This window comes from Pithys albifrons, chromosome 8 (assembly GCF_047495875.1).
Source record: "Pithys albifrons albifrons isolate INPA30051 chromosome 8, PitAlb_v1, whole genome shotgun sequence".
NCBI classification, from domain to species: Eukaryota; Metazoa; Chordata; class Aves; order Passeriformes; family Thamnophilidae; genus Pithys; species Pithys albifrons.
In genome coordinates, this window is record NC_092465.1 from 32,922,371 (window position 1) to 32,942,592 (window position 20,222).

A 20,222-nucleotide genomic window follows, 5' to 3' on the forward strand; every position below is an offset into this window, starting at 1 on the left:
CACTTATGTTTAGAGAGTTCTAAAACTTGAACATGCTCAAGATAAAAAGTTAAGCATTTACATCCCAGTTGACAATGACCTTATGTTGAAATTTTAAGGAACAATGGAATAGCTGATGTTTCCATGAGCACAGGTTAGGACAGGAGATGCTACCAAACAGATGTAGCTAGATTTTTACTGGGCCATAACTAATGATGACTGCCATATACACTGTGCTTTATGTCTCCCTAGCACTGCCTGTCATCAATATCTATTAGCAGAAAGCTGCAATATAAACATTTATAAAGCAGACACAATACACTATCTGAACCACTAATGCATGTAATTGCTAACACAGAGCCATATGCTGAAAATTCATCTCCCTTTACATTTAACTTTTACAACCTAGGCAAATCAGACAACTGTATAGCCCAGTCTTCCAAAATTGCTTACTGAATAGAACTCTGTAATCAGCTGCCAGTTCTATTGTTTTTACAACATTCTAAATAAAACAAAGAAGGTCTGTTGCCCTGTCTTTTGAAAGGGATCCAATGAATGCCAATTATAAGAGCAATAAGGGGATCAAATCTGACATCATAGGTTCCTGTATAAGATATTAGCTCAATGACTTTTTATGAGCTAATTAGTTATGGACATTGAACAAGAAACAGATGATCCAAAAAACAATGACTCTGCAAAAATGTTTGTTGCCAAATCCCTTCAGTAGTTTAAAACCTATAAACTATTTCACAAAAATCACAAATAAGAGAAATAATTCTAGCTTTCCAATAGGAATTACAGCTATGACTGTCAACTCCTTCAACTGTATTATTAATGGTAACAACTTTAATTATGAACAAGAATATATGAAGTATGTTCTTACACATCCAGTATTTACCAAAATTCCCTCTGGCAGAAGCTATGTTGCTAATCAAATATAAGATAAATCTGTAGGGATTGTACAAAAGGAAGACAGAAGGAATTTCCCCATAAGATAGTGAAGCTGGCTGGGGGTCCCAATGTGAAATATTAACCATCAAACATTTTGCTGTCTGTTCTTGTGAGAGGTACCTTAAACTCAGCTACACTCAAACCTGTTTGCTGCAGGTGCAGTAATACCTGGCAGAAACTACAGAAATTATCTGCCAAGGAAGTATGTATCTAAGCCCTCTGGTGTTATATCCTAAAAAGCTATAAAATGTTGAGTACTTTATGATCAAAGCAAGCTGCCCTTGATGTCAGGTATGAGAGTCAGCACTTCCTCAAATCACAGCCAAGAGCTAAAGCCAGGTATTTGGAACATCAGCAAACAACTTACTCTACAGCATCTTGACCACTGTCAAATAGGAAAAGCATGGCAGGGGTGGGAATCGCATCTCCAGAATGATATTTGACTGGTTAAGTTCCATTTGAGTCTCTGGAGAGGAAAATAAGTTTTCAAGGACAAAGTTCTGTCTTCCCATCACATGTAAGATAAGCCCTCTCTGTTTATGTCTGGAACATGCTGACTTGCACATGTACACAGGCCCTTAAAAATGCCACCCCACAGAGAACCCACATCAACTCCTTCGGCTGCTCCTCACACAGAGGGAGTCCAAGGCAAGCAGCAGGCAATGCACATAGAAGTTTTAATTCAAGACACAGCTTTCCTCAGCCTAACATACAGACACAACCCCTTTTCCTCATTAAAATCACAACCTACTAGCTAGTACCAAAATGAACCTGAAAGCCCCTCTCATCATGTTTCTCCAAATAACTTATGACTAATTGACTCCAGATATCTTACAACACATCAAATATCTTATGACACAAGTGCTAAAAAATCTAATAAAACTCTAGCAGTAACATCTGTCAAGAAGCCACAAAAAGACACTGACCACGCTCACATACTAAGAACAACCGATGTAGAGACAGACACACATTGCACCAAGAAATACAGAAATATAACTGCAATAAGCAGAGAGGCTGTAATAAAGAGGTATCACATGGAAAACAGAGATTTCCTTGGGTTGCCTTTCAACATCCCAATCAGGACTGAAGCCATGAAACCCATATGGCCTCTGAAACTTCACACTCTCTATTGACTACCTCTCAAACACCCTCCCACTCCTGAATTGTCTTGAGTGTATTTAAGCATGACACACACAGGATTTCTGTAATGGAGCTGTCTCTGATATTGTCAAATATAAACCAGAATCTGATGTGCTCAGATCTGTCTGCACTCTCTCATGTGTATGATCCATAAAAAAAAAACATTTAAAAGCTCGAGCATGGAACTGTATATTATTTTCTTAAATTGGAAGACTCTTAATAATTTCACAGAAGTTGTCATTATACGTGGTTTTATTTTTCTCCACTTCTTTGCTCCTATTAAGCGCTTGCTATCCATGCAATACTGCTGCACTGCCAGTGTTCAACAAATAGAACTAAAAATCAGCACATGAAACAAAGCACTACGTGCACTATTGAAACTTGCAGCGACTTGAAGTCTTTTGTATAGTGTAACCATATGTTCTCCAAGAAACCTTAGGTCTATGAATAACCAATTCAAAAACACTAAAAAAGAGACAAAATTATAGTGGCAAATCAAAATCTTCACAGGAACCACCCCACGCACAGCCCCTACAAAACTGCAAAGTACTCTGACTTATCTTAACAAAAGCAGCTTCTTAAATGAACCAAAACCACATCAAGAATTATGTTAGCCTGTATATTATTGTGGACTGGGCAAAATTATGTACTTATTAGCTAGCATGGAAAAATACTTCTGTTACACCTGGATTATATAAAGTAAGAATGCAAATTCTGGATTTACAAAAATCAAGTCTCCCTTTTGGGGACCAAATGCCTTTTACTGAAGCCTACAAATAAGACAAACTACTTTGTGTCTTTACCAAAGCTTACATGTCTAATATCCAGTCAGAGAGGTCCTCAGTGTTCTTTGGAATTGGGCAATTCTGGACTGGTTCAAATTAAGTACTACTTAAGTACTACAGACTACTTATCATAACTAAAAATTATTTTTTTAAAGTAGCCAAGATTTAGATGATCAAATATTAAGACAATATCAAGTAGAAATATTGAAATGTAAGTAAGAATAGATATTTTGCATAACATTTTTGACAGTGATACACGATTCAACTGGTCACACTGTTAAAAGGAATCTAGAACCCTATCACTAAATTGTCTGCTCATACAGGACATGATATGCATAGAGGTTTAAATATATTTTCTGTTTTCAACCAATAAGTATAAACTCAAGCTTTGTCAGCAATATAACCAATGGACTAAACAGATGCAGGTACATGAAATGTAAAGGAAAAACATTTATTTCTCTGCCACAAATTTCCCAGTTTGCCACCTCAGAGTGTCTAACTTATGCACTAGTGCAATTTAAGCTAGGGGCTGTTTTAAAATCCTTGTGTCACCACAAGGAAATCTTTTATCATGTTCTTTACATTTTCAGTCCAGAGCTCTGTACAATCCCATGTATTCTCCTTTCACAGGTATCACCACCCTCAATGGGTATATTAAGACCTGAAAAGCAGCAGGACACTACAATTGAGTGCCAGTTGTGCAACTGGTAGTATTATACTATTATTTTTAAGTCCAGGACATCAGGATTAACATAATACATTCACTCATTAAAAAATAAATGAACCCACAAAAATCCCCAACCAAATAAGTAAAAAACTCCCCATAGAACTATGATTTATGCTATGACAGAAGTTACACCACAGATTTTCTTTTTAATTGAACGGTTGTTTACTCTTTGAACTTGAAAAATGAAAAACAAAGAAACAAACCACATCTTAAGCATTCTGGCCCTAATATTCACTACAAATGTGCAAAAAGACTTGATGAAATTTGTGTTATCACACTCACATGTTTGAGTCCTACTTGCTATTTAGATCAGCAGTGTATTTTAGCTAAAATTATACATAGTGTTTGCTTCAGGACATTTGTATTTCTCATCACAGAAGACAGGAGAACAATAATAGGAAAACCCTCCTTTGTGAAACATATTAAGTATTAAAAAAACACAGGAGGCTAAAACCATCATGTTACATGACATCATTGCAATGCAGCAGACAAAAGGAAAACAATTTTGAACAGGATTCCTCTTTTGGCCCAGAGGAGAACCTAGATCACATTTAAACTCAGGAAGTTTTGATATAAACTGCATCAGATCATAAAAACTGATTTGGAAATCTGAGGATGCCTCAAAGTGGTCACTGAAAGAGCATTGATGAAACATGACAGAGATGGAAACTGCATCGTGGATTAGAACTGCAGAGTCAGATGTGTAGTGGCAATGCAGCAGCATTTCTACCAAAAAAGTCATACAAGAGAGAGATGGAAGTACTTCAGTGTTTGAGTCAGACCTGTTCCTTTTTTGATCCTGAGCAATCACAGATAGGGATCAGTCACAATGACCAAATGTGGAGATATTCCTTCACGTTTCCAAGTCTTGCTTTCATCAACTCAATGTTGTCACTAACTGCTGTAAATGAACTGGGAGATGCAGGCAGATACACCCATGCAGTTTCAGTGGCAGCAGGAAAACACCAGAGTGACACTGAGCTGCAGAAATTAATAAATGAGATTGTAAGAATCAGTGACCAAGCCCTGAATTTACCAGGTTAAAAATGTGGTGGAGAAATAGAGGTATAAAGGAAATAATGGAGAATACAAACAATAGAAAAAAGTCAGCAGCTGAAACAGGTAATTGAAGAAAACACATAAAAGTAAAATTTAATGCTTTAAAATTTTATCCAATTAAAATGAATCATAAGAAAGAAAAGAATCCCTCCAAGCACAGAAAAAAATTAACAAGCAGCAAACAAAAACCAACAGAAGTGTTGTGTAGGAAAGGTATCAATCAAACATTACAGTTGGTGAAGGAACCCAGTGAAAGACAATCCTAAAATTCTTTCATGTATTTACAACCTCCAAAGTCTCAAGACAGACATTACTACAGAGCTGCTTGCAAGGGGAGAACAGACACAGAGACAACACACAAGATTTTCTACTCCATTAGTTTTTGTGTTCATTTCTAAAGAGTGCAAAAGCATACCAGCCCATAAAAAAACCACAAAATACAAGCAAAAAACATGGCAAAAGTCGGAATCTTGTGCACATAGAGAAAGAGGGTCATTTAGAACAGTGTTGAACAAAGAATATTGAAATGACATCTGAACGCAGTCAAACTATCCAGTTTTAAAGCCATCCAGACTTTGGAAGGAATTTGGAAAAACAACAACAACAAAAAAATTGACTGCAAATTCCGAGAGCATATGGAACGCATAGAGACCATCTACAAACTAAGCAAACAGAACTATGATAGAAAAATAAACAAGCTATTTGATTTAAACTCCACTCTGAAAAATCTGGAACACTGAAGAGACATTGGCAAAAAAAAAAAGGAAATTTATACATACTGTACATATATTGGATGTGTCTTGCCAACTGTGATAAACCACAACTGAGTAAAGAATTGTGTCTACCGAAAAAAGCAGACTGAAGAGAGCTAAAATGAAAGTTTTGAGAAAACAGAATGTGATAAAATGTGATAAAAATAGAAAAGAAATAATAAATAATAGAGATTACTGAACTGCATGAGTATGATAAAGAACAACATTAAAATTCACAACGTTGTGCACCTGTAAGGCCACGCCAAAATAAAGTGCTAGAAAGATTCATCCATTATGACAGGACATAATGGATAAAATTTTATGAAAAAAAATCTTTTCATCAGGGCTTTTATTACAGGTAACTGTCACTAAAAATCAGCAGACTTCAGGTGATGAGCAAGAATCCACTGTTTCTGTCACATCACCCTCCAGTTGGCTACACATCTCCTACTGGGACACTGATGTCAATCTGTTTTCTAACAATGCATCAGAGTCTGGGAAATGTGTGAAAATTTTATTGGAGCACATCAACAAGTTTCAAAATCATTGCCAGGGAGAGAGGCAAAAGGAAAAATGGGATTACTCTGCTGCACTCCAATTCCACTAGAGACTAATTTGAAAAAAATCAGTTTAAATGGTCTGCCTTCTTTTTAAAGATCAAACAGTTCCTTAAGCACCTGAATCCTTCTCTATTCCAACAACAGCAACACAACCAACTGTAAAAAGAGCCTCCAAAAGGCAGTTATGTTCTGGCATGTTCTGTTCTACATTATGAGAAAACTTACAGCAGTGGAGATTCAAAGTCAAAACTCTATCTTCAGCAATGGCATTTTAATTGGGAATAAGTGGGGGGCAACAGTCACTGGACAAGCCAAAACCACCACATTGTTTGGTCTGTCCTGGAAAGCTCTCAGCCTACTATTCCAGTCTAGAAATTCATAGTCTATATATTATATTTACCCTAAATTGATCTATTAAATAGGAATATTAGTTCCTCTTCTACAGAGATCAGTAATCACCTAATTCCAATTTAATTGCATGAAACAGTAGTCTTAAATACAAAAAAAAAAAAAAACACAACAAAAAAACCCCCACACCTTTCTTAACCCTTATAAACACATGAAATCTGAGATCAAAATTCTGCAAATTTGCTTCAGAGAGTTCTGAGTAGTTCTCATGAAGAACAACTGGCATAAGGACACAGAGGAAGACTTTAACACTACAGCTGCAATTGGAGTGCTGCAGAAATATGCATGTTTTGCCCTGAAATTCCAACAGCACAAGGAATAGTCATTCTACTGGTTAACACTGTGCTGTGTACAACACCATGAAGGTTAGATTCAGAAAATCTTTGTTATTTGCCATGGAATGAGCACTGAATACACAACATTTATTTTCTGCAAGTGATGAAAGAATGTTAGCAATAAAACTAGGGAAAGAAAACTATCAACCTCACATCTTTATTTGACCAGGGTCAATAATATAAGACTGCATTTAAAAAGAATAAGAAATTGAAATACAAAGAAAATAAGTAAAAATTACTCTCAGTGTCTGGGTTGTTGGTTTTTTTTCTGTTAGTAAATTAATAGATAAATTAAGTGTTCTGATGCATTCAGAAGTCAATGCAGTCTTCATTTTTAAAGAGCCAAGAAAAAAAGTGTTTCTGTTTTTTGCTGATAGAGCTCAGCAGGAAAACAAAACAAACTTCCCTAATACACACACACACAGGAACCTGAATTTATGACAAAGCTAAATAAACTGGATATACCAACAACATGCTTTCTGCACCACAGCACTGTTTATCCTCACTCATTAAATTGTCTGTGCCTTGAAGAACATAAAAGTGTATCAAAGAAGGCCAGAAAGAGACTATGTTTACATGGATAGATCTGTTCTGGTTGGGTCAGTGATGAACTACTCTGCAAGCCATGAAAAAACCTTTGTACACAGAACCAAGGTTTATAGCTTAGCTTCTATTTGGAAAAGCAACTGTATTGCACCTTACTCTGCTGCTCCACAGTCAGACTAAACATGTATGAATGCACCTATTCCTTACACTTCGCAGTTCGTGGTCATACTTGAACCAGTTCCTAAAGTCCTACTGAAAATACCTGAGCCAGTACCCAGAGAAAGGTGCATTGTACAGGAAAAGGGCGGCAACACAGAGAAAGGCTCCAGCATTTCATTGGCACAGTTTCTGTCTCAAATGACTTACAGAAATAGTGTGAATGTCCAAACCAAGCATATCCTGAGAAATCAAAGCACAGGCCCAAGCAGAATTCCTACAAGCATAACAAAACAGAACTAGTAACCATGTAACTGTGGTCATTCACAGCGCAGCTTTTCACACATCAGCGGCTGCACCAGCCAACGCTTTCCCATGTATACCTACAAGTTTTCCTAATATCCACACACCACAGCAGCTCAAATGAATAACTGACACATTTCCAGACAAGTGACAAGATAGGACAGAGTGGAAAGTGCTCTTTCTGTCCTTCATCCCTCTATAGTATCAAAAGCTCTGAGTACCATTAATAAGTTGCCTTCTCCAGACATGTTACAAATGTGTCTTTGAGCTGCAGCATCCCTTTAAAGATCTTACCTTGTAAAATGTTCCTAGGTATGTACTGAAATGCAACTTTCAGAAATCTGTCAAGTACGTCAAGATTCCAAATATGCTTGCCAGCTAAGAAGAAATACACTCAATTCTACCTTACACAAACACTGCATGGGACTTATATTTGTATCACGTCTTCTAAAAAGCAGCTGAACATAATACACAATTGAATACTGCTGTCTGGGGGGGAAAGAAGTATTTAGACCATAAACAAACAGGATCAAATTACCCAGAAGTACACATGCCTTGCAGCAAGCACAAGAAACACCACAGTAAATAACATATATAAATATTCTTCAAAAGCATCTGGCAAAATTCACCATAATGACTTCAAAATATTCAAAGCAATTATTTCCACCCAACCACTTAATTCTTTCAGAACTGAGATCTTTAGCATTTCATTATGTTCTTTACTGTCACAGCATATTTCTTCAGTAGTTTGACATTTTTTTTTCACCCTGCCATTTGGCTAAGCAACCAAGAACTTTTTTCAGTAAAGTAACTTCCAGATGACTTAGCAAATGGAATTTATTTGGATTAAAGAGCAACAGATTATTTTAGTGTTTAAGTAGTCATGGGTATGCCAGTAACATAACACATCTCAAATATATTCCACTAATCTTATTAAGTATGCTTTTACTTATCTTTCACTAAACATCTATTTTATGGTCCATTTATTCATACCTTCTAATCACTGCTCAGTTGTAACGTCAAAAAACTTGAAATCCCAAACTGAAAAGGACATAGGGTCACAATACAGATAATTCTCTGAGTAAGAAGTACATATGGGACTGCTGTGGAATCATTAGGGTTTACAACTATAAGCATATTTACTGTTTTGCATCTTTTACATGACAGATTTGTCACAGTTGAAAGCTTTCCTTTCAGGCTCTTTTAAATCAGCACATCCAGGCATATTGCATGAAGTTGTCCAAGACATAACAGAACTGTTCTCTATGGGCTTTTTGAGGATGCAAGAGCAAGAGAAGGAAAGAGAAGTTAAGAGGAAGGAAAAGGTGTGCATGCAGGAGAGGGAAACTATACCTCCAGTTTAGAGTTGAAAGGATTTAAACTTGACTAAACCAAAAAGCTCTTCTATTCTTCAGCATGCTTTCCCAACTTCTGTTTATTTTTCTGACTCATTACTCAAAAAATTTCCTAGATCCTAATCAAGCCTGACAATGCTTCAGAGGAAACACAACTCCAAAATGGGAAGGGGGAGAAAATCCCATTTAGGAATACTTCAAAAGCCATAAAATTATAAAAACTCAGGATATCCTCCAAGAATGGTAAGAAAAATGCTACATAATAAAGTACAATATCCTCTAAGTCATCACAATATCACCTGGCTCTGAATTCTGGATGTCAAGAGCTTAGATGATGACTGTTCATTCTGATATCGAATTTCTGGCTGACATATCCCAGATTGCTTCAGGAGTGGGGTTTGGAAAGAAGTGAATGTTCAAGCAACAAGTATCACAAATCAGGAAATCCTTAAAAACAACAGAAAATCAGCAACCATCAAAGATACATGGAGTGTTATGGAACACAGAGTCTTCCCAAAAAGTCTCTGTTGTCAGAAAGACTCCATAGGAGAAGCTTTCTACTCCTTTTTTAAATTATCACTTTGGCCAGCAAAAGGCTACACATGGAATCACAGAATATGAATTTGAAGGGAACCACAGGGATCATTAGAGTTCAACTGCTGGCTCTGCACAGGACCACCCCCAAAGGGTCACACCATGTGCCTGAGAATGTTGTCAAATGCTTCCTGAGCTCTGTCAGGCTTGCTGCTGTGACCACTGCCCTGGGGAGTCTGTTCCAGTGCCCAATCACCCTCCGGGGGAAGAACTTCTTTCCAATACCTGACCTAAACATCCCGGACACAATTTCAGGCCACTCCCTTGGGTCCTGTCACTGGTCACCACAGAGAAGAGATGAGCATCTGCCCCTCCTCTCCCAAGAAAGCTGTAACTGCAGTGAGGTCTCCCCTCAGTCTCCTCTTCTCCAGGCTGAACAGACCAAGCCCCCCCTCAAGGCCCTTCACCATCCTCATTGCCCTCCTTTGCACATGTTCTACTTTATTAAAAGCCTCATTTATGAGCACTTCAACATTACTCACTTTCCCCACACGATACCATCTCTCATCTGTATTATCTCTGTCATTTTCTTCATCTGAATTTGAATAAAATATGTGAACAAATTAGGCTGCATCTATTTTTATCAGGTTTTAGTAACTACATTTCTTTCTTTGGAGATACAAAAGCAAAGACTACATCGTTGCTTTATTTATGAAATCTGGGAATTTAAAAGTAAGCAAAAGAGTAATATGGGAGTGAAAGCCACATAAAGGAAGACATTTTGTAAATGCATTCTAGTTCAACAAAATTACATTTTCTCTTAAAAGATCCTTTATCCTATTAGGTTTAAACTTGGGACAAACAAACCTTTATGTAAGTCTCTGCAAATTGTTCACTAAAACATGTCAGTCTTTTGTGTATCTGAGCCTGGGTTTAGAATTCAGGGTGCAAATTCTGCATTTTGAAGAGAGGTAAGATTGAGGCTATCGGTTATACTGGGAGAAAGTCATAGTGTATGTATTAGGTGTGCACATGTTTTGTTTGCCATCTAATATTAAATGCTCACATAGAATAGTCTTATTTCTAAATTATCTATTTTAAATGCATAGCTACATGAATCATAGTACCATGACATGATGTTATTGCTAAGAAGTCACACCCACTCCTTTTTCTCCCCCTCAGAAAACCTAAAGGCAGAAAAGAAAATCCAAACAGTGTGACAGTTTTACATCAACTGCTGCAGATAATGACCAACATTTCAACTTTTGGGCATGACTGCAAAGTAAACACACACAAAACACAACACTGGGCATTAAAGTTGTTCCTTAAAAGTATGGCACACTACCCTTGCCTACTGTGGCACAGATATCCTCCCTTGCAGCAGCAATGCCACTTGTGCAGTGAAATCATTTTCACGTTGCTAATCAGTGCAAAGGCAAAGCAAACACCAGCATGTTTCTAAGAGAAATAATCAACAGTGCTGTCAACTGCACTTCAGCTTTGCAACTGATCACCACAATACCTGTGAAGGCTGTGTTTGTTCTATGAGGTTTTTGTGCTGGCTGATTTGCCATGTCTGTAGCCATCAGCTGCCTCATGCCATCCCAGTCAAAAAGAGTCACTCTCAGTACAGCCAACGTAGCTGTACTAATAGCTGTGGATATTACCAATGCAAGCACATCATTCTGCATGGCTGAAATGCCAGCTAATGATTTGGATTCAGTAATTACTATTCATAATGGAGAAAATTACTAATATAAAAAACAGTCTAGCAGTTGAATAGCTACATTCAACATCCTTGGCTGTAAAACATGGGGATTGAAACTGAGAACTCTGGGAAAACTATTTAATTTTGAAAGAGAAAACAATAAATAGCTCATATCCTTTTCGAAGTTATCACATTTGCTGTTAATGACAGAGTGCTTGTGACAAATATGAGATTGCAAGTCAGTTGGCCAGGTTAAAACACAGCTTGCACATTCTGCTGTCTGTCACTGCAGAAGCAATAGTCTTTGAGAAAACTGAAGCTGGGGCTATGAAGTCCCCAAGTGCCCTCTACCAGACTAGCTGATTTCTTAAGAAGTATGATTCCAAACCTGTGGGGACTAATCCAGAAACAGAGCTCCCATCACAGCACAGCATGGGAAGGAAGACTGGAGAATCATTTTTAAAAGTTAGAATGTTTCTAGGTGATTTCTTCTGGTATTCAAAAAAAAAAAAACCTGATATACTTTTAAAAAGAGTAAAAAGTAGACTAAACATTGGAGAGCTGCAGTAAACTATGAGATCCACAAGCAATTTAATGAGAATTTTAGCTACTGTGCTGGTTTAAAGGAAAACCAGCAGGAGAAATTTGCTCAACACAAGAGAGATTATAAATCAGAGTTACAATTTAATAACGATGTTACAATAAATACAATGGCACAGAGAGAAATTGCTTTTAACCCACAAAATCCAGTATGACCCAGCCCCCTGGGGTACAAACCACACATGGTTCCCCCAAGTCCAAAGTAGAAGAAAGCGAGAAACCTGTTGCTGCAGATGACGGTCACAGTCTGGTCAAGAGTAGTGGTTGCAAGTTGGTTGGAAGTGATGGTCTCCTCCTGTTGAGGTTCTGGTGCTCCTCTGGATCCAACAAGTGGCTCCCCAAGTCTTCTTATCCCCCTGCTCCCCCTCCCCCCCCACTTATGTACCCTCAGGGAGCACCTAGTCCCTCTCCCAGGGCGGGGACTCACACAATGGGTGATTAACTCTGTGAGTCATGGGGTATTTCTGAACCAGTGAAGGCTAATTAGTAGCCACGCCCCCTCAGGCTGGGTGTGAAGGTGCTAATGACTCCCTGGGCAGCTGCTGCAAATTGTCCATTGTTCTGGGGAAATGAATAGAGGGGGTAGAATACACAGCTTTGATCACCCCCACACAGTGATAACTGGTCCCACCTGCTGAACTAGGACAGCTACTAACATGATAACATTTTTAAGTGGCTGTATAAGAAAATATTATTTTTCATGCCACTTTCCCAGCCATCGGCATTGCCCCAGCCCTGTTTGTATGTTCCCTTTTAGCTAATCAGTACAACACACTGCACTAAATAATAAGCAAAGACAAAAGCAATGTTACTGATAAAAAAAAAAAAACCAGAACAAAAAAAAACAACTACAAATTTACATTATGTGAAGATGTATTAAGCACTGCATTGCTAGTTACACAGGAGCCATTTCATCCAGTCAGGTGAAATCTGGGAATTATGACTTTACAGCACTATACTCAATAATGCTGGAGTTCAGCAGTGTTGATATGCTGCATTTCACAGCACAAAACATAGCAAAAGTAAACTATTGAGTGCAACCACTATATGGCATAGAGAGATTAGAGAATTAGTAACAGCTCCAGCTGCACAATTTGTTTGAAAAGTATTTCTTCCATTTGCACAACACGATACATTGAATATTAATGCAACATATAACTTAGAAAATTAGTAATGCAACTTTTGGACTGCCTGAATCGAGAAAAAGATTGTCCTAATCTCAGATGTTAAAGACCTTTGTGTTTACAATCCACAGTAGGCGCTGCTTTAAAGCTTACACATGTGAAACAGATTAAGGGGCACAATAGTGGGGGTTAGAGTCTCAGACTTTCTGCTGGCTACACAATCAGTTCCCTGCTGCTATTTTCTGTCCAAGTAAAAACTCAGCATCATATTAATACCATATAGAGCCCACTTCTCATTGTTACTTTTTACTTTGGTTTAACAAGTTTTGCCCACATTACCTTAACTACCTAAACCACATATGACTCGTGCATTCCATACCCTGCAAGATGAAACCACCATTTAACTTTAATCCCAACTGTCCACTGCTTTAGAAAGGATGGTTCTGCCACCTTATCAACTGGGAAGCAGACAAAAGAGATATGCTATCACCTAGTATTTTCAGCTCCAGCATTCAACCTCCTTTGACTTCAGCACATGAACAAGCAACAGCCTCATTATTACATCTGAACATTAATACAGATGAAAATGAAACCTTCTGACTACTATTTTTCTCATTTAGATCTGAAGTGTGTAATAGCAGAAGCTCAGACACAGTGGTGCCATCAGTCACCATTTTAGGGCAAGTCTCACAAGAGACTTTTCCTTGAAGACCCAAGTCCTGAAATTTTGACCTTGTGTAAAAACATCTGTAGCTGTGAAAAGAAAAAGCTTTAAAGAAAGAAAATAATACTAAATATTCAAAAAAGACAAAGCCTATGTTATTTTAAAGCTCATTATTTTATGGTTGGGTTTTTTTTTTTTTGCTAGGGAACCTGACTCATAATCTCTGTATGCATACAGCTGCCAACACAGCATGTAGGAAGAAAGCATTAGAGACAGCACATATCTGCACAGCAAGGCATTTGGAAAGATGGTCCAGACAAATGTTAAAAAAATAGGTTTGAGGACACAAAAAACTTTTTAAAACAACACCTAATGCAACTGGCATGCAAAGATGATCACTGTTCCAAAAAACATTTGGAGATGTGACTACAGGAAAAATAATCTTTTTTACTGGGAACACAGTCCTTTATCTAGGCTCATTACCTCACTTCAGTTCTAGGTTCCAGAAGATTTCACAACAGATTAAGAAAAAATGCTGCTGTTTCAGGAGATACCTTCTTTAAAAGATGTACACACACAAAAAAAATCCCCAAAAAATAAAGCTCTCAGTCTGACAAAAGAGAAAATATATTCATTAATATCAGGAGCGCCTTTACGCATAGGAAAAGCACTAATTGCACTGAGCAGCAGTTATAAATTGCCAGCACCATCACAACAACTACTTGCCAAATCCTAGATGACACAGTCTCCACCTGGAAAGAAACCAGCTCTCCCAGGGGTCCTCCTCCCACAAGAAGAGTTGCAAGACAGATTGAGAATGAGCAACTACCTCTCTTCCTGCCACCATTCCCCATGGCAGCCTCTCCTCCAATGGAAACAGTTTGATTTTGTGTAGACTGTTGAGAACTCTGAGAAAACTTATAAATGTTACACAGAGTTAGAATGTCCCAGACCACTTAGAAAGTTTAAGCACAATATTTAAGTTTCTAATAGCCCAATCCTGCCTAGAAGGAACTGAAGATCGAGGATCTGCATTTAAAAGGACAAAAATGGAAATAGAATATAATAATAAGTGTCACAGCAGGTAGGAGCCAGGATTCTGTTTTGCACACAATGGTATTACTGCATTTTGCCTTTGTCCAAGATTGCCCCCATTAAAACTGGGATGGAGAGAGCAGAGAAAGAATAAAAAAAAATCACAGTGAACACCTTGAATAGTTCCAGAGAATTCAGCAGTCCTCAAAAAAACTACTTAAGTCTATTCAAAAAAAATAAGTACGAATTTGCATGTAGTTTTGGAGTTTTCACATTCTTAGGGGAATATGGGAAGACTGAAGCACTTCGGAGATTTGTCTTCTCTATCCATATCTATTCCCAAGTACTGGAGTACCCACATACCCATCCCCACTAAAGCAATAAAGCAAGCTAGAAACAACCCTCAGACATTTTTGAATGCCACAAGATTTGCCTTCGAAGTCGCATACTTTTCAAAATAAAAGTGCTCTTTACTTGCACTGCTCAGGGTATCTCTACAGCACAGGAACTACCAGAAACTCTAAGGATTTTCCTTAGATTATGATTCTAATTTCTAGTCACAGTTAACAAACAAACCCCAAACAACAACAAAACTGAAAAACTCAAACAACAAAAAACACAAACTAAAACACCCACCTGAATTCTAGCAACTTATTCCATAAAAAAAAAAAAGTAAGATTGAGCCAGCTGCAGTCTCTGCTCCAACCAGTGCATTATTAGGAGAATTGTTTACCCAGTTACACTTGTGCACGCTTATGCAAGGCAATGGTGTTGATCAGGTATTGCTGGCAGATACACGGAAAAACATTTGGCTGCACAGATGTTTCTGAACCTTTATAACTACATGTGAGATAGAAAATGGAGAAAACCCACCTCAAAGCTCAGAATATGCAAGCTCATAGCGAGACATAAAATAAAAGCAGTACTAACCAAGTGAGTATATACTCATAAACTGACTAGGTCAGACTCTGGAATTAAAATAACAAACAGAATTTCTTAATGACTGCCCTTTAAAACAGAAAAGAATTTTGGAGAAGTTAAAAGAAATCCAGTAGCTTAATCTAAGAGGCTTTCCAGTCCATTTTGCTAAATTATCAAGCAGCCTGCGTGAAACTGTAGGTGTTACAAAGCCCAAGTTCTGTTTTTTGCTCCAGTGAAAGTACTTTGATGGCTTTCAGAAACCCGAGTGTTGTCTGTTCTACAGAAGTGTTTGTGTTCTTCAACTACAAAACTTTGTATTTTCTCTTTCTTTGCCTAATATGTAGTTACATGTCAGAAAAGTAAGACATTTCAATCTGAGAAAATTATCATATTTTAATTCAGAGCACCCTCTTATCTCAGTGATTAGAACATCTGTTAAAACTGGCAGAGGGCAGGAGGAATAAAAGTGTAAGTTCTTTCCTGAGATTTCATGATGAGCTTCCAGCTGGACAAATTCTCTAATGAAATCCTGGATAAAATCTATGCAGTAACATAGATTCTCTTGATGTTCAGTTTAGTGTAACAAACATATTTTGAAACCATATGACAAAAGGAGGCATCTCAGAGGACTGTCTGCTTATTAGGTGGAGTGGAGCTACAGCCTTGTTAAGAAAACCACATTTTTAAGTGCATTAAAATGCTTAAGAAAAGCATTTTAAGACTTAAAGAGCTACTACTGACCATTCGCAGAGTTCTTTCAGTGCCCCTGGGCAAATGGAACAGCCCAAACAAGGTCTACCCTTACACATCTAAAACAGAAAGGGTGAGCAGTAACTCAGTAGTAATGCTAGTGGAGCACTCTGCCATTCCTGCTGGACCTCAAAATGACAATTAAGAAAACGTATCACCCTTTTCCTCCCACCCCTTATCACCTTAAGCCATGAGTCTAAACCCAGATTGCCACTACATATTCAATGGTAATAGTTGGCCATTCCACAACAGCCAAGTCCACAGGACTGGCAGTGGAGGAGTGAATCTAACTGCATGAATAAAGGCAAAGTTCTGATTTCACGCATTCAGGACATACTAAGAAGAAAATTACCTCCATTGGAACAAAGATATTAACAGATATATCTGTATGAAAAATTGCATTCTGAAGGTAAGAGAACCAAAGAGAACATTGTTAGGGAGCTATGCAGCGGTGCTGTGTGTTCTAACAAGGGTAGTATTGTTTGTTCTTTTCTGGGATACAGACTGATTCTCTAAAGCAGCTTATCCCTTCAAAAATCAGATTAGAGTAAGGCAAAAAAGGTGATGGGGAAAATATTTTATTTGTGCCCAATTTGCATATTCTTATGTAACAGCTCTATTAAGTCATTAGTTCATGATTTTATGTCTCGAGAGCTGATTTACTGGAAACAGCCTCATCTTCTGCCATGCATTCCCACTGTTGATAATAACTGAAAAAGCTAAGGGAGCTGCAATTTATGTGAAATGAACCTGGTGGACTTTTCAACTCTCAGTGTTTTACTTGTTCTCTTGAAAAAGCTGACAGAATCAGAATCCTGCCACAAGTCATATTAGGTATGACCACAATTCAACAATAAGGTGGTTTATCTCTGTTCTCTTTCAAGCTGTTAGTCCCCCAGTTCCAGCTGAAGTTGTTCTTTAATTATTTCAGCTGGTAGCTCTAATTATTTTCTTATGACATGTTCAAGCAATACACTCTAGAGGGATTATCTCAAAGGAAAAACTAATTCTACAATCATAATACAAATTCCAGTTTATTGTGTTTGACCTCTCAAGTTCTTCATACAAGTCTCTTGATTATGACTTTTAGAGCATCCAGTAATGTTTACAAATATTGTATAAACACATCCAGACAGACACACTGGTATTGAACTACTAAATGCAACCTTGTCTACAGGCAGGAGACTAACAAATTACTTTAAATGAGTTTTAAAGTAAATTCTAAAAGGTCACAGCAGGTGAATATGTTGCAGAACAACAGATGCACAATCTCTGAAGTCTAAAAAAACCCCAAAGAGATCACAAAGTTGTCTCCAAAGACTAAGGAGGTAATAACCATTAATTCGTTTAACAACAACTCTTTGTCCACTCTTGTAACTGCATCATCCTCCAATAGCAGGTTTGTATTTTCCCATGATATTTTAAATGCTTTACACATGACATCGTAGCATAGTTTACTGTTGGATTAACTTTAATTTCTATACTCATCACTTGCAAGACACACCAAAGCAAGCTGGATCACATCATCCTAAGTTCTAAGGCAACTGGATTCATACTTGTTTCTGCTTATTTCTTCTCCCTGGTATTCCTGCCTGTTAAAAGCACAAACTGAACTGCTCCCTTGCATCATTCAACTCTGTGTCATAATTCCTAGGCTTTTAACCCTTAATCACTCTCTTTACTCAAGCCATTCACATAAATATAAGCCTTTAATGGGACCTACAATCACTAATGCATTCATACACTTAAAAATGTGTACCAGAAAAGCATATGGCTTATAATCATGGAATTATTTCCCCACTGTTTTGTTACTCCTTTCTCTCAGTTCATGTTGATAATCTCCAAATATTTGACATTGTATCTGACATACTACTACACGACAAATCAATCAAGTAAACATACAATTACAGGGCAAAATTTACTGTTTGTTTAGAAACTGCCATAAAAATAGAACCTTGGCCTTCAAAAAGATATTTTCTCCACTGAGGTGAATTTTTTTTCTTACTTTGATTAATATCCTAAGTTGCTCTGAAGTACTGCTTATCACTACAATAACTGAAAAGTGCAAGTCAAGTTATAAGTTAGTTTAACATTCAGGGGAAGGAAATCACAGAAAAGAGTTCTTAAAAGAAGGGGTTCATCAGTATTCACAGATCGCATATATTGCTAAAACCTTTTATATGAATCTACACACAGTCAAAGCACCTTCATAATCACCTTCATGTATGCATCACTTTCCAGTTTATATAGGGTTTTTTGACACCTTTTTAGTTATGGTAACTTTTTATTACCATAAAGATGACTTTTTAAAAACTTGCAACTGTGATGGAACTATAGGAACTGAAAAGTTAAAAAGTTGCATGATATTTAAATTAGAAATCTAATTAGTGTCTTCAGTTCAAAAAAGACGCCAGACATCCAGTTCTTCGGAAGGGGGGGGGCAATTCATTTGTGTGAAGAATATAATTAACCTTTAGGGGCCTTTGATTGACTCTCTGTGCCCTTCAATAAAAGACAAGGACGGTGAAATTAAATGAGCAACATACTTTTCCATGTTCCTCCAGCTGTCATACAACTTTCAGACCCTCTCAAACCGAGAATTTCTCCCTGAATCTCCCTCCCCGATTCCAAACCAGCGGCTGCAATCCTTGCTCAGATTTCAGCTCTATTCACATGACGATCCGGCAAACTCCTCCAGCACTCCACCCTCCCGACACACGCGGAGTTAAAATTAACTTGGTGGTTTGGGTTTGCCTACGAGCCGAAGATCCTCCCTTGTACAACCACTGAGCGCTACTCAGTCCCAGCGGCGAGCTCGGCTGCCGCCCAACCCCGCCGGGCTGCCACGGCGAAGCCTCAGAAGGAAAACAAAACCTCGTCTCGGATAATGGCTTACTGTACTTACTACGGGGGAAAGAAACAGCCCAGAATGAAAGGCATCTCATTATTTGTAGCTCCTTGCGATTCAAACAGCCCCGGTCCGCTGCACGCCGCGTGTCCGAGACCCCGTTCCGTGCGGGGGCGAAGTTGGGGACCCGCCGCTGCCGGCAGCGCCCGCCCCGCAGCCTCGGTTCGGGAGCACGGACCCTGCGGGACCGCCCCCGACACCCCCCGGCACCGCCGCGCCGCAGGTGACCCGGGACCTGCGGGACAGCCGAGCCGCCGGCCCCGGGAACACACCGCGCTACTCGCGCCGCACTCGGCTGCCAAGTTCCCCGCCGACAGCAGGGGCCGGGCAATGAAGCCCCGGGGCAGCGCTGCCGCCGGGATCAACAGGCGTTCAGACCCCACTCCCTCCCTCCCTGCCTTCCCCTCCAGCCCTCCTCGGCACCCGCGGGGAACGGGCGGCAGGTCCTTCCCCGGGCCGCGCAGCCCCGAAGCGCAGCGCCGCGTACCTGCCGGGGGATGCAGGGATGGATGGATGGGATGGAGCCCGTCCCGCCGCCTCGCCGGCTCCCGGCGCTCGCTCCGGCCCCAGCCGCGGAGAAAGTTTCCTGACGTCAGCGCGGAGGGCGGGGGGGACCCGCCTGCCTGCCGGGCTCGCCGCCGCCGGGCCGGGTAGCCGCTCCCGGGCTCCCTCTGCCTCCCGTCGCCGCTCCCGGGCTCCCACTGCTTCCCACCGCTCCGCCCGCCGTCCGAGGGAAGTCTGATGAAGCGAAGAAAAGGGAGGGAGGGGAAAAAAACCCCAAGGAGAGTAGGCAGTACTTGAGAAAGTCAAGAATGCGATTTAGTAGATCTACATTCCTGAAGGAAACGCGTTTTGAGGAAAAGATGATTGACTCGCTTTCACAGGTCTGGGTTAAATCCACAATGAAGCATTTTGGTAGGGT

The 20,222-nt window shown here is 39.2% G+C and overlaps 1 protein-coding gene across 5 annotated transcripts in view; it reads right to left on the reverse strand.

The window, feature by feature from the left end:
• GULP1 (GULP PTB domain containing engulfment adaptor 1) overlaps positions 1 to 20,010 on the reverse strand; it is a 153,482-nt gene extending 133,472 nt beyond the window's left edge. For 3 of the 5 annotated variants that reach the window (XM_071562461.1, XM_071562462.1, XM_071562458.1), the window contains exon 1: positions 19,788 to 20,010. The gene's annotated coding sequence lies outside the window, so the exon portion shown is untranslated. Of the gene's footprint in view, positions 1 to 18,938; positions 19,010 to 19,297; positions 19,368 to 19,787 lie in introns of those variants that run through there. The other 2 variants (XM_071562460.1, XM_071562459.1) reach the window with 2 other exon arrangements.
• Between the last annotated feature and the right edge of the window lie 212 nt (positions 20,011 to 20,222).